The 15,007-nt window shown below is 45.4% G+C and overlaps 1 protein-coding gene and 1 long non-coding RNA gene across 5 annotated transcripts in view; one reads left to right on the forward strand and one right to left on the reverse strand.

Annotated features, from left to right (window-relative positions):
• LOC147914876 (uncharacterized) overlaps nucleotides 1-15,007 on the forward strand; it is a 138,440-nt gene that overhangs the window by 122,791 nt on the left and 642 nt on the right. Inside the window, exon 3 of the long non-coding RNA XR_015554621.1 lies at nucleotides 13,505-13,707. This is a non-coding gene — a long non-coding RNA (uncharacterized LOC147914876). The remainder of the gene's footprint in view (nucleotides 1-13,504; nucleotides 13,708-15,007) is intronic.
• The window catches only part of SHISA6 (shisa family member 6), a 290,024-nt gene that overhangs the window by 99,000 nt on the left and 176,017 nt on the right, over nucleotides 1-15,007 (reverse strand). The gene's annotated exons all lie outside the window — the stretch shown is intronic.

Consider the following 15,007-nt stretch of genomic DNA (forward strand, 5'->3'; position numbering starts at 1 on the left):
ACTGCTGTTAAATATATCTCTGCTGCTTCTTTCCTTGGTGTAAGCCACAGGGGTTGCCTGTTTGAGAGGAAGCTCCATCCAGCTCTACGCCTGCAACTAGAGGCTTCTCCCTTGCTGACTTTAGATTTGGGCCTCAGATTTTTTTGTCGTTGTGATTTTTGTTTTGTTTTGTTTTGTTTTGATCCAGACCATCCAAATCCACATAGCCCATCCCTCCTGACGCACAGGTAGTGAGGGATCTCTGGTGGACCTCAGTTTGGATTGCTCTGGAGGACCATTGGTCTCACTGAGGTTTCTTCCGTAACCTCTCAAAAAGGCATTTCACGTATGTTGTATCATCTGTGTGAAAACACCTTATGGCTGTTTTCAGGAAATATCATAACAGAAAAAGAGACAGAAACTTAATTTTCTTCTTCCTTGCTTGATCTTGATTTTTCTACCCCTCTGTTATTTCCCTGACTTTATTTTATACTTGTCATTTATGGTAAGATGTCTCAAATCCTTTATAGAAGGGAAAGGTCCCTCTATGTCCAGTCCAACGTCTCTGACCCTGTGACTCTCTCCTGACCTTACCCTCCCCACCCACCTCAATAGGCAAAATGGACACCTCCCTTCTCTTTGTTCTCAGAACAACTTTATCCTATTATTGTTTCTGTTACAGCACAAATCACATTATGTTGTAATTTTTTGTTCATATGCCTAAGAATCGCCCTAGCCTCTGTGCCTCTTATAGTCAAGTGATGTGCCCCATTATCTCTGTATTCCATGGGCCCACCCTTAGTGGGCAAGTTGCATACACTTCTTATGCTTCAGTTTCTATATCTGAAAAATAGAGATAATAATAACATCTACTTTACAGGGTAGTTGCGAGGATTAAGAGAGATGAGCCAAATAGGGCCTGGCACACAGAGCAACCATTCACTGAGTGCTGGGTTCATAGTAACTATTATTCCCAGTAGTAGTACCAGTACTGTTGTTTATAATATTCCTGGTACATAGCAGTGCCTCGGACATAGCATAAAGCTCAATAAATATTTGCAGAATAAAGGCTGAGTGCTGAGTGTATATGAATATGCTAACCCTCTCTCCTTGTGAGGGGCAGCATGCTGCCCATTTCTGAGATGGGAATGTAGAGGCAGACAGAATAAAGGGGGGAGCTGATGCCAGAATCCACGTGTGCAAATTCCTGGCCTTATGCTTTATGCTAAGATGTGCAGCCTTTGTCTGAGGGCTCAGGCAGCTGCAAGAGAAAAGAAACTCTTCAAATCCCAGGGTGTCCTTCAGGACTCCTGAAGACAAGGCTTCTCAGGCCGGGTCAAGTGCGTGTGTCAAAACTGTCAAATTTAACATCCACTCAAATACCCAAGACTGGAGGGAGAGAGTACACACACCTCAGTGTAACCGCGGGCCCTTCAACTTCAACTCAACTTTGACTAGTTCTGGGCTTTCTTTTTTCGCTAGGAAGTGCCGGGATGGACAGGACTTAGACCTGTTTCCGTCCCTGTCTGAGCTCAGGTGAAGTGCTAATGAGCAGTGGCTTGGCCACAAGGAAGGCTGCAGATGACAGGTGAGACATCGTTAGACTGGACGCCAGGGCCAGCCCAGCCCAGCACGGCTCTGCTGCCGGGACCCCACACCACCCTGCTGCGCGCCCAGAGCCCTGCAGCCTCCCCTCTCCCAGGCTCCCTCCCACCCTTCCCACAGTGGGTGAGAGCTCTGTCTGTAGGAGGATCTTGTCCAAAGGCAAACCTCCATCACTGGAATCTATTAGCACAGACAGTACCGGCGACCAGAGTGTGCGTCAGGCGCTGGGCTAAATATTTTATACATGTTATTTTATTTAGTCTGACAACAGCTTTCTGAAGGAGGTGCTATTATTAGTCCCATTTGCAGGTGAGGAAACCATGGCTTAGAGAGGTTAAGTACTTGGTGTAAGGTCACACAGCTGGTGAAGGCTGAGCTGGGACTGGGACTCAGGTCCTCCTGGACCCAGACACTCGCTCTTCATGGCAGTGTTCTCTCTGCTAGTCTCAAGAGCAGGGCTCTGATGGAGTCACAGAAAGGATAGGTAAGTTTTTTTTGGGGGAAGTAGGGGATGAGTGGGAGAGGAAAAGGCCAGAAACTTGGGAGGCTCTACTGGTGGGCCAATCCAAGTGGATCAGGTTCAGGCTGCCCCCAGGCAGGATGATTCATTGCTGGTTGCCCAGCATTCACGTACCATCCATGTGACTTTGAGTCTGAGGCTCCATTTCTTTAGCTATAAAATAAGGATAACAAGACTAAGACATAATAGTATTCTGATGCCAAAATATTGGTGAACAACCCTGAAGCATGTACCAGGGTTGTGAGGGTAATGATGGCAATGAAGAAGTCACTGGTATACACCCAGAAAGGGGATGGCAGAGGAAGGAAGGGCTCCACAAGAGGGAGATGAAGCAGTTGCAGTTCTCTGCTTCTTGGTTTTGCCCTGGTCTGCTCTGATGAGTTGCTCTGGGCACTGCACTTGTTAGGAACAAAGGCCTCCAGTGTTCTCTCGTTTAGCAAAGGTGGGATGTGCACAGATCTGCTCGCTGCTCACAGAAGGCTCCCCTGGAAGTTTCTAACATGTGGTTTCCCAGCACTGGGTCAATGGCGTTCATTATGGGACCAGACCCAGCTCACAGTCCACCCAAAAGAAGTTAGTGTGGAAGTGGCAGGACCCTGGATAAATGTCAACTTAATGTAGGTGAAAATATCTAACACTATAAGACTCATAGTGAGTATGAATATATTTTGGGTTTGAATCTCGAACCTACGATGACATTTTCCTCCCCACTCTCCCTAACATACATACCCACTATGGAAAACATTTTGGACAGTAATTTTAGCCTTTTATTTTTTACTGCCATGGATGTTCAAATCAGAAGGGACTCTTAAAATCTTGAATGCCATCCCTCACCAGATTCTCACTAAGCTTATGCTCTAGCATGTCTACTGATGAATGTTTCACTCCTGATGGAGGTGGCCCGCTCTACCTGAGGACAGCTTAGATGGTTTCACATCTTCCTTATGCTAAAGAGTCCAAATATGTTCTAGAACCCTGTGATGGTTCCAGATGGGTCAACTTTTTAGAATATCCAATCCCTCATCCAAATGAAAGATCCTCACATGTCTATCCCCATAGTCTTCTCTTTTCAACCCTTCTCCCTGGGGGTAGTTAGAAATCTTTTCTGTGTGCTCTCCTGAATTTATCTTAAGTTGGCTCTTTCAGGGAAGGCAGCCTTTGGGAGGCCCCATCAGTGCCTTCAGCCTGGCTTCCTGAGAGCAGAGGAACTGGGAAGGGTCTAAGACGGGTCTGGAGTTGGACTTACGGAAGAAAGAAGCTCCTTCATTCATCAGAAGAGGCTGAAGCTTTGTGAGAAAATGGTGGTGAGGGACTCAACTTCTTTTCCTCCTTTCCTCCTTCCTCTTTTCTCATTTTTCCCTGCTGTCCTCTCTACTTCACCAAGTTTTTCCCTTCTTCTCTCCCTTCCTCCTGGTTGCCCATTGCTCTCCATATTCAGGCTGTTTTTATCCTGCCTCCCCTCTCCTCTCTCTCAATGGAGCTGTAAGAGCAGTATGCCTGGGAGTGTCTGGGCCGGGAAAGGACCAAACCCAGACCTCTAGTTATCAGCTACCTTTGGGTATTGGAAGTGGGCAGGAGGAGTCAGGTGGCAGCAGTAGCCGTGGAGGTGGTGGCGGTGAGAATAATGAAAGAGCCTCCATTTGTGAGGTGGCTATTACTATACTTCATGCACTTGCTCTGTGTTATCCCTGAGTCTTACACCCAGTGTAGATGAGCAAACTGATCTTAGAGAAACCATGGCTTGTCCAAACCCACAGAGAGGTAAGTAATATAGTAAGATTTAAAGAAATAGCTTTGGGGCTATTTAGATGCAAATCCAAGGCGTATGTTCTCTCTGCCATGCTCCCCTGCCTCTTCAGTCACTCCTGGGCAAGCCCAGATCCAGCGGGAAGGCATGGAGGGGTAAGAGGAAAGAGGAAAGCAGGATTGAGGGCTTGTATGTTCTCCTGTTACAAATTTGATGTTCCCCAATCCTTCTTCCACATCCCCTCTCCTCTTAAAGAAACCCACAAAAGTCACTGGATGGCAGTAGTTGTTGGCTAGAGTTTACTGCAAATTATCAAACACCAAATATTTGCTTTTGGTTCCCACCAATCTTCTGTTTCTACACCTCCTTCCCCTTTCTTTGGTTCCTAAAGGAGAGAAATGTCCTGTAGGGCAGGTTCCCAGTCTTGGTCTTGTTTCCTGCCTAGCACTAAGCAAGTACTAGATAAAATGGAATGAATGAATGAATGATTAAATTCACCATGCAGCACACTGATCACCCTCAGGCTGCCTCTTGTTTAGTTGGGAGCCATCCTGCTATGCCGTGCCTGGGTTGTCTTTCCCTTTCCTCCACCAAAGTACAATTAGGGTCCATCCCTTCAGTATGTCTTAGTCATAAAAGAGTGTGAATCTCCTCCCTTCTCAGTAAAGGACCAGAAAACATGGAAGGAAAACTCATCATCAGATCATAAAACCCTCTCTCCCCAAAGTGCTAAAAACTTTAGACCAAAAGAGAGACAGGAGGAGGCAGAGTTGCCTTCAGATGTTTCCAGAAGCAGGCATGTGATTACACATAAGGAAGAAAAGACGAGGGTGGAAGGAGAAACTAATATTTCTGAAGTCTTCCTAAGTGCAGGGTAATTTCCTGGCATCTTTATTTATCCGATGTCCCCATCTTATAGACGACATTTAGAATTAGTTGGATTTGGTTACTTGAGTGATGGCGTCACTTGCTTAAGGTCGCACAACTACTAAGTTGTAGATCCAGGATCCAACTTAGGTGTGCTGGACTCCAGTCCATGCAGTTTTTTATTTTTTTTATTTTTCAGGGGTCTATGAGGGCACAACCTTTTGAGGTTTCTACTCATGAAGTGTGTGGCTCTCCATTGCTAAGCACTAGGGCTTTCCTATGTTCTCTTTGGGAAGGAAAAGTGTTGGCAAATGACTGCGTGCCTTCAATCTGAGAGCACGGCTGGCAGGGGTGACTGAGCAGCGCCCAGAACGCTGGTTCCTGTGCTGACTGCTCTTCCAACCCTAAATAGACTGTATATTTTATTCCTATGTTGATGGGTCCCCTTGACCACTTCTGTGCACCCTCCCCTGGGTTAAGTGTGCTTTCTCCACTGGAAATACTTGTCTCTTCTTTGAAGGATTTTCTTGGGTGCAGAGAACTGGAAATGCCTGGAAATTTATGTCCCCAAGGCAGGCCCTTATCTGATGACTAACAAGTTCTGGAGTAGGAAAGCCCAGCCCCCAGGCCAGCACAACTCTAGGTATAATTAACACCCGCTGTGGGATCAGCCCTCCTAGGGACTTTGCCCGGATTTGCATTATTTGTTTTCCTTCTTCTCCTTCCTTGCCCTGTTCACCCATTCGCTTACGCTTACCAGTCTCCTCGGAGACTTGCTTAATAAATCACTTGCACATGGATGCTCATCTCAGGGTTAGCTGTTGGGGAACCCAAGCTTTCCCTGACTCCTGCTTCATCATCTGTGACGGGGGTCCCTGAAGGTGAGTCATATTCTAGCCCATTGTTTTCCAACAGGAGTAAGTAACAGTATCTTTAAAATAGAGTGAGCTTAGGGCCAGCCCGTGGCTTAGCAGTTAAGTGCGCGCGCTCCGCTGCTGGCGGCCCGGGTTCGGATCCCGGGCGTACACTGACGCACCGCTTCTCGGGCCATGCTGAGGCCGCGTCCCACATACAGCAACTAGAAGGATGTGCAGCTATGACATACAACTATCTACTGGGGCTTTGGGGAAAAAAAAAAAAAAAAAAAGGAGGAGGATTGGCAATAGATGTTAGCTCAGAGCCGGTCTTCCCCAGCAAAAAGAGGAGGATTAGCACGGATGTTAGCTCAGGGCTGATCTTCCTCACACACACAAAAAATAAAAATAAAAAAAATAGAGTGAGCTTATTACATTTGCTTATTGTTATGATCTGAATTATGTTGCTTCAAAATTCATATGTTGAATACCTAACCCCCCAATGCGACTATATTGGAGAGAGGGCATTTAAGGAGGTAATAAAGCTTAAATGAGGTCATGAGGGTGGGGCCCTAATCCAATAGGACTAGTGTCCTTATAAGAAGAGGAAGAGACAGCAGAGCTCTCTCTCTTTCTGGGCATGCTCACAGAGGAAAGGCCATGTGAGGAGACAGTGAAAAGACTGCTGACTGCAAGCCAGGAAGAGAGCTCTAACCATACACTAGCCCTGTTGGCACCTTGATCTTAGACTTCCAGCCTCCAGAACTGTAAGAACATAAATGTCTGTGGTTTAAACCACTTGCCTGTGCTGTTTTGTTATGGCAGCCCGAGCAGACTCATACAGTTACTAATGGCACACCCTAGGCTTTTAAACAGGGCTTAATGTTTGGAGAACTATGAGGATGAAAACAGGGACAACACAGTTGTGAAAATAATGCTTAGGTCAAAAAGATCACTAATTAATTAATTAGTTGATAATTAAACAAAAACCATGTACCAAGCATCTGCCCTATACCAAGCATGAGGATGGGTGATGCAGAGATGGCCCTCAGGGAGCAGTGTAGTATGAGAGAACCTTGTAGAAAGGATGGAAAATAAGTCAAGCATAAATCCTCAACCATCCTAACTCAACCTGCCGAGGTTCAAAACATCACAACAAGTGACATCAGGCCAGAGTCATCTTATCACTATTTCCAACATTACCATCACCATCTCCACTTTCATCAGCAGCAACAGTGGCTGCAGCCCCAACATCAGAGAGTCTCTGTTAAATTTCCCCTGATCTAGGCTGCACTGGTTGCTCTTCGAAACAAATCCACCACTACAGCTGCTCACAAGGACCTGTTAGGCTTAGAGACTCACTCGCAGAATCAGAAATGAATAAGAGAAACACATGGGACATGCAAGCACATAGAGGGGAATGTACCTCGGGAGCTCTGCTTGGAGGGTCAGGAGAAATGACCGACAGTTTTACTACTCCTTTGAGGAGTCCTAACTGGCTACTAATGAGCCCACTCACTGTTCCATCCCTCCATGCCAAGTGTGCTCATGGCCTAGAGAACAAGGCTATCATCAACTTAAGCCTGAGATGAAGAATGAAGGAATTGTGTTACTGCAAAAGAAAAACGCTGAGCTGATGCTCGCCATGGTAGCAAACACTTGTGATATCCCACCTCTGGTTCCAGGCACAGGTATGGTTCCTGCAAGTGTAGACTCATCTGGCCTGTGTCCCATTTCAAAACTGCACTGTGTCTCTTTCTCCCTTCGGCCTCGGAGCCTTCTCCAAAACCCTTGAAGTCTTTACCCAATGGTAGCTTGGAAGTAAGGGGAGTAAATGGTTCTGGGGTGATCCTTGGCCAACAAGAGACAGAAGCTGGTGGATAAGTGACCTGGTGTCCCATCCTTTAAGAGACAATTCTGGGTGCTTTCCAAGGTTGCAGCTTAATCAAGCCTCTGTTGTCTACAGCAGCAACTTGAACAATACAACCCTATGTTGGCTTTTTCTCCTTCCTTCTCTCATCTCCCTGTCCCTCACTCTTGCTTCTTTGGAATAACCTCCCTGAACCCGAGTCCCTCTCTTGGCTCTGCTCTCAAGGGAACAAACTAAGACAGTCACCATTTAGCCACACATGTGTTATACACCAGAGGCTAATGATTTTTCTCCTAGGCCTTTCAGCTTTAGTTGGGTGGTGGCCATGATGTGGACAGCCATTTACAAGTTTGGCCTTATGGTTGGAAAAGCCAGATTTCCAATAAGGGCATCCCTGAACTGAAGACCAAATGTTACAACTCCATGAGGCTCTTCGAAAGTCTACAATAGAATCCTTTACTAAAACAACCAAGCAAGAGAAGTTACTAATCCATAATATTCAGTAGCATCAGGATTCATTCATTCATTTAAACATTCAACAACTATTTCTCAGTGTCTACTGTGATAAGCTGTGAAGCTACAGTAGAGTGCAGGACAGAGAGAGGTGCTGCCCTCATGTGGCTTACAGTCTAGCAGGATAAACAGATGTTGAGCAAGTAGTTAAATAAATTGGTGTAAGAACAACCAAGAAGAAATACAGAGATGCTATGAAAGTGAACAATAGGGATCTGATGAAGAATGGGATGGTGGTAAAGTCAGAAATCTATAAATAATTGTCATTTAACATTTACAAGAGAATGATATAGCTGAACAGCTTGTAGAATACCATGTGGATATATAAACACATAGGTACAATTCAGTGCCTATCTTAGTCTGCTCTGGCTGCCATAACAGAATACCACAGACAGGGTGGCTTAAATAACAGGAATTTATATTCTCACAATTCTGAAGGCTGGAAAGTCCAAGATCAAGGTTCTGGCAAGGTAGGTTTCATTCTGAGCCCTCTTCTCTTGGCTTGTAGGTGGCCGCCATCTTGCTACGTGTTCACATGACATCTTCTTTGTGTGCATGTGCCAGACAGAGAAAGAGAGCGAGAGCGAGTGCTCTTTGGTGTCTTATAAGGGCACTAATCCCATCAGACCAGAGCCCCACCCTCGTGACCTCATCTAACCGTAATTATCTCCCCAAAGCCTCACCAAAAAATACCATCCCATTGGGGGTTAGGGCTTCAACATACGAATTTGGGGGGGCACAATCATTCAGTCCATAATGGTGCCTCTTTCAACAACCTTTAACTGTTTTCAATCTTTAAAATTTGTGAAAGAGGCTAGAGTAGGAAGATGTAGAAATGTGGTGAAAAATTTTCACTTCCTTCTCCTCTGTCTTGGATATTTCCTTGCATTTCAGGTTAAAAGACGTTTAAATATACTAGATAAGTAGAGACAAGAGTGATGTTATTAGACTAGAAAAATTTTAAAATGTGGGAGAAAATGGTACTAGGTACCAGTTAAATAATGCATACAAATTATATTTTATGTAAGTTTCTCCTGTACATAAAGAAAATTTCTAGAGGTGACACAAAGGATAACTGAAGAAACTGAAGATGGATTTGTTTGAGCCCAGTTACACCTGCTGCTTTATGCTAAGAAACACCAGAATGCCATCCTTATAAACCTGTAAAAGGAATTGGGGGAGGGGGGGTCAGATGGCTGCAGAGTTCGGGCCAAGGTCAGCTTGCTTTGGTATTAGACACCGCTGCAAATACTTGTGAGAAGACTGGGGAGGAAAAATATTTGGGCTGTGATAAGTCTAGACGGATGAATTCCAAGAGAAGGAGTCTCTCATGGTATACCAAACCGGGCTCTGGACATACCTGGAGCGAGAGTGCACTGATTTTGGCCTCTCACATCCATTTTCCCTCCTTTGGTTACAGCCCCTTGATTTCCTTTTGGCAATTACCTGTTTTCCATTCAATGTAGTCTTGTTTAGACTACAAATCCCCAAACAAGTCAATAAGGTGCTCTCCTGGGGCTTTGCATCTCGAGTGGAATAAGCGAACGTCAGGACAAGAGTGGCTGAACGTCATTCAATCCATGGGAGGCACCGTCTAGAGTGTCCTAGGTCTTGAGTATTCCTCAGCTAGGATCTCCACACTCCCTTTTTATTTTTTGAAGGTTTTCAATGTAATCTTTTAAAAAATACATATTACAGTTTTATTGAGCTGTAATTCATATACTATACAATTCAATGACTTTTCATATATTCACAGTCTTGCAACCATCACCACAATCAATTTTAGAACATTTTCGACACCCCAAAAAGAAACTCTGTACCCATTAGCAGTCACTCTCCATTTCCCCGCAGCTCTCCAGCCCTAGTCAACCACTAATCTACTTTCTGTCTCTATAGCTTTCTCTCTTCTGGACATTTCATATGAATGGAATCATACAACATGTGGTCTTTTGTAACTGGATTCTTTCACTTTGCATGTTTTCAAGCTTTGTCCACGTTGTAGCACGTGTCAGTACTTCATTCCTTTTGTGGCTGAATGATATTCCATTATATGGATATAGTACATTTTATTTATCCATTCTTCTGTTGATGGACATTTGGGTTGTTTCTCCCTTTTGTTTTTATAAGCTACCTGATGTCCTTACAATAAATCCCATTTCTACTTAAGTTAGGCAGGGTCGGTGTTCACTGCTTGCAGCTAAACAAGCATAACAGATACAATTTTCTCTATAACTGCCCATATATGATATACATTTCAGATGCAGTGGCCCCAGGGTTCAGGCAGCATCCTGCCCTGTGCCTCAATCACTTCAGCCTTTTGTTATAGGACTCTCAGTGAGGTAGGCTTGGAATAAAAATCAGGGCAGCAAATTAGAATTTATAGATAATTGAATGTTTGGGGGGTCTATTCAACTGTCCCATTCTCACTGACTCTGACTAAGCGTCCCCCTACCTAATGTCCCAGGAGAAATGCTCATAGCCAACAGCAGAACCCATCCTAGACAGAAGTGTGAAGTCACAGAAATCTATTTTTATTTTTCATTCTTTTAGCTTCTTCTCAATGAACCATTCCTTCACTACCACCTCCGGGCCTTTATCTTCTCTCTTTCCTGAACTTTCAATGTCCATTCCCTTGGAAGACTTAGACCTTCAATGTGAGCTTGCATCTTTTTATTCTTTCTTTCAAGCACATTTGCTTTTAGGATTCTTGAGTACCTCAAGGGTACTCGATTAGTGGCAAGGCCTTTGAGCTCAGTTTGTTACATCTGTAAAATGAGGGGCGGGGGCAGCTGGACAGGTCAGTGATGTTTCAACTTTATTTAGCAACAGAAGCAATTCTTCCAAGGCTATCACGGGTGGAAACCAAAAACAGATGAGGCTGAGGAAGAGCTTCTCTGTATTTTTTTTTTTTTTCACTTAAAGTACCTAAATCTAGCTTGGAAGATGGTACTAGTATCCCTCCCTGCCCCTGGGTGTGTTTGTAGACTGACTAATTTAGGCTAAGGGAAAGCTGCTGCTGGGTGGAGAGGAACAGGGAGCAGAGTTCTTGGGTGAGATCAGCCCCTACCGTGGGGTTTTCTGAAAGGTGGGTACAAATTCACAGGTGGAAGGCTGAAGAAAGAATCACTCCCAAAAAAACTTGGACTTGAGGACAAAGAAGCAAAATTAGGAGCTGGGGCTGTCCATCATGTCACTCCCGCAGGAAAAGTGGTTCTCCTGGGACCACGGGAAAAAGTAGATTTAGTATGTAGTTGAAAATATTGCTTTTTTTGACTCAGCGATATAACCTGATCTTTGAGCAAAGTCTGATGCAGCCATGTGACCCTGTATGATGGTGGGGTTTGGACTAAATAGAGCCATAAGTGGGGGGTGCACCTCTGCTCTTGCCTGTGTGGAGATTGCAACTGCCTACCAAGGGACTAGCGTTCATCTGGCAGTCGTGAGTGGTGAGCAGCTGTGAGAGAGACAGTGCTGTTGCTCAGTGGTATGGAGGGCAGCACAGAGCAAACAGCCAGAGGAACAAGCTGTTGGGCTGACGACTCAGGCAGTACAGAAGAGAATTCTGCCTTCCCAATGGAAGAATGTGCGGGAGGCCGATACTTGGGTTACATGATAATCTATGCTTCGGTCCCTCCCCAATTGTCCCAAATCTTGACACCCCAACCCTGTGTGAACCAGTCCCCAGCCCAGCTGAAGGGAGACTGACCTAGCAAATGCCCATTCCAGCCTCCAAGGCTCCTCCGTGACAAGCTGCTCTGATGTGAAGATGCTGCTCCATTTAAACCTCTTTCAAAAGCCTCTTGCTGTGCTGTGTGTGTTGGAAAAGGCTTGGGAAGGGATAACACTGCTCCTGCTCTGTTTGTGCTCTCTGCTATTTTAAAGCAGGGAGTGTTCAGACTGAATGAGGTGGTGGGGTTCACAGCCCGCCTCTGAGTATAGCCTTCGGACCCTCTGGTCCTTATTCTATCCAATTGTGTCCTGAAATAGACGTCTGCCATTATGCAGACACCATGGAGCCAGGTAGCTGAGGTGAAGGTGAGTGCCTGCCATGCCTTATGTTGCCGTAGGACAGAAGCAGAGCCACTCTCGGGGCAGCCTCCACACCCCCCTCACTCTTTGCTCCATCATCTTCTCTTTAGAGGTACATCAGTCAGGAGTTTGAATTCCCTCCTCCCACAACCTCAGTGACTCCAAACAGCAAAGTTTATTTCTTGTTCATGCTACGTGCCCACTGTGGGTTGGTCGGGGGTGGGATGAGAGGGTCTGCTCATCATAGTCACTCAGGGATTCAAACTTTGCTGGTGCCATGGCAGAGGGAAAAGAGGCCCCTGGAGGGTTTTGCCATTAAATGCTTGGGCCTGGAAGTAAGACTCTTCACTTCTACTCGCAATGCCTGGGCCAGAACCAGTCTCCAAGCCCCACCCAATCACAAGAAGCCAGGAAGTGCAGTCGTCCTATTGGCCCTGAGTGGTCAGAACTGGAATTCTTTGACAGACAGCACTAATGACTAAGATAATTGGAAAGAATGTCGTTTTAGGATCAGGGAAACTCAAATCGCCCTCTTAACTCCACCCTTTCTTGACTGGGTGACCTTTTGTTGTTGTTGTTGTTGTTGTTAGCGCTGTCGAGTCAATTCCAACTCCTAGCGACCCTGTGTTCAACAGAGCAGAACTCTGCCCCATCTTTCTGCACCATCCTCTCACCTTCCGGCAGTGTATCAGATGGTGCTCTGCTGCTTTTCACAGGGTTTTCATGGCCAACTTTTTCATAAGTGAGTGGCCAGGTCCTTCTTCCTAGTCTGTCTTAGTCTAAAAGCTCTGCTGAAACCTGTCCACCATGGGCGACCCTGCTGGTACTTGAAATATAGGTGGCACGACTTTCAGCATCACAGCAACATGCAGCCACCACAGTGTGACAACCAACAGACGAGTGGTGTGGTTCCCCAATTGGGAAACGAACCTGGGCTGCGGTGGTGAGAGCGCTAAATCTTAACCGCTAGACTACCAGGGCTGACTGTGTGACATGTAGCAAATTATTTAAGTCTGTGAGCCTCAGTTTCCTCATCTGGAAAGTGAGGAAATAATACCTTCCTTGGGATATCCGCTAGTGTTTAGCACATACAATATGGCACTGACAAATATTAGCTTCTTTCCTTCCTTTTCCTATTCAAATACCTGATCACAGGTAAGGATCACATCTTGATGGATATGATTTAATAATCACTTTCAGCCTGAAGGGTAAATGCAGATAACAACATAAGTTTACTGGGTTTTTTCCAACTCTTATTGGAATTTGATGGGCATTTTGCATTTTAATAGGCAAAGATCACTTGGTCAGATAGGCTTTGAATACTGTGGGGTGAAGCCCTCTGAAATGGCTCCCATGATTCCCACTCCCTAATATTAACACTCTTGTGGAATCCCCTCCCCTTGAATGTGGGCTGGACCCAGTGACTTACAGAAATGATGGGTGTCACTTCTGAGATTAGGTTACAAACGACTGTGACTTCTGTTTTGCTGGTTTTCTCTCTCTTGACTCCTCTGATGAAGCAACTTGCCCTTTTGGAGGGGCCCATGGGGCAAGGATCTGAGGATGGCATCTGGACAACAGCCCAACAGGAACTGAATCCTGCCAACCAACACTGAGTCAACTTGAAAGTAGGTCCTCCCTGAGTTGAGCCTGGAGATGACTGTAGCCTTGGCCGACCCTGGGATTTCAGTCTTATGGGAGACCATTAGCCAGAGGCACACAGGTAAGCCAGGCCTAGATTCCTGACCCATAGAAACTGTGAGATAATAAATGTGTGTTGTTTTAAGCCACCAAGTTTTGGGATAATTTGTTATGCAGCAATAGATAACTAACACAAACACTAGCTATATGCCAAGCATTCTGCTAGGTGTAGAGGCCACAGATAGGTAGAACATATCTCTTCCCTATAGAGACAATCATGCTGCCACCACCCAGTCCCCACACTTAGCCTCACTCCTTTAAGCAGGGACAACACTCCCATTAAATCCAGCCTGGCCATGCTCAGAGTGGGCTGTTTTCGAACACACTTGTGCCTCCCTTGACCTCAAACTTTCTCATGCTTGATTAACCCTGACTTAGCTGTTTCAAAAGACTGAGAACATGCCTGTTTCCCACCCCTATTCCAGTACTTTTATCAAGAGACAGTTTGGTGTAGTGGTTAAAATCAAATTCGGATCCCAGATTACCTGAGAGTCAAGTTCAGTCCCACTACTTAATAACTGTGTGCCTGTAGGAACGTTATTACACCTCTCTGTGCTTTAATTTTCTTATGTGTAAATGGGGGATGAGATAGCACTTGGGTTGTCAGAGGGTAGAACGAAGTATTACACGTAAAGAGCATAGTCTAGTGGCTAGGCGATGGGTAAGGACTCAATAGATGTCAGCTCTCCTTCATCTCAGACCTCATGCCTCACTGACTGGGTAGAGTGTTTGTAGTGGTGAACATCAACATGCTATCAGTGCTATTTTAGTCTCAGCAATTACACTCAGTCTATATCAGTAAACTAGGGGCAGCCAGGCCATGAATGGTTGCAATTCAGCTCAACTACAGTTATTTGCTGCTCCATCTCCCCACCCCAAGAACAGGTGCCATGAATCCATGCTAGGATACTTCATATTGGGGGTTTTACTTTGCTTCATTTACATAGCAGACTGGAGTTTTCTGTTCTCTTCACCTCCTATTGGCCCTTATACTACTTACCTCTGATGGGAAGGGAGTCCTTCAGCATAATAATTCATGTAAGTTATGTAATGAAAAAAACCCATGAGAGGCAAGTTGTGCAGAGAATATCCTTAAAATTAATTGATTAGTTAACTAATTACTTAACTAACTTGAAGATGTTTCCGTCTGAACAGTGAGGGCCTAGAGTGGAACAGGACTCACCAACGCAGCATTGAGGGGTGTCATGGGAACTGGCTTGGGTTGGGCTGGGAACTGGCAGAATGAAGCCTGGGCTTGGAGGGAAGGAGGAGTAGAAAAGCAAAGAGAAAACGAGATGAGAGATGGATTCTTCTGGGTGTTT

The sequence above is a fragment of the Ceratotherium simum genome, chromosome 16 (assembly GCF_057802395.1).
Source record: "Ceratotherium simum simum isolate JZ-2026a chromosome 16, ASM5780239v1, whole genome shotgun sequence".
Classification (NCBI taxonomy): domain Eukaryota; kingdom Metazoa; phylum Chordata; class Mammalia; order Perissodactyla; family Rhinocerotidae; genus Ceratotherium; species Ceratotherium simum.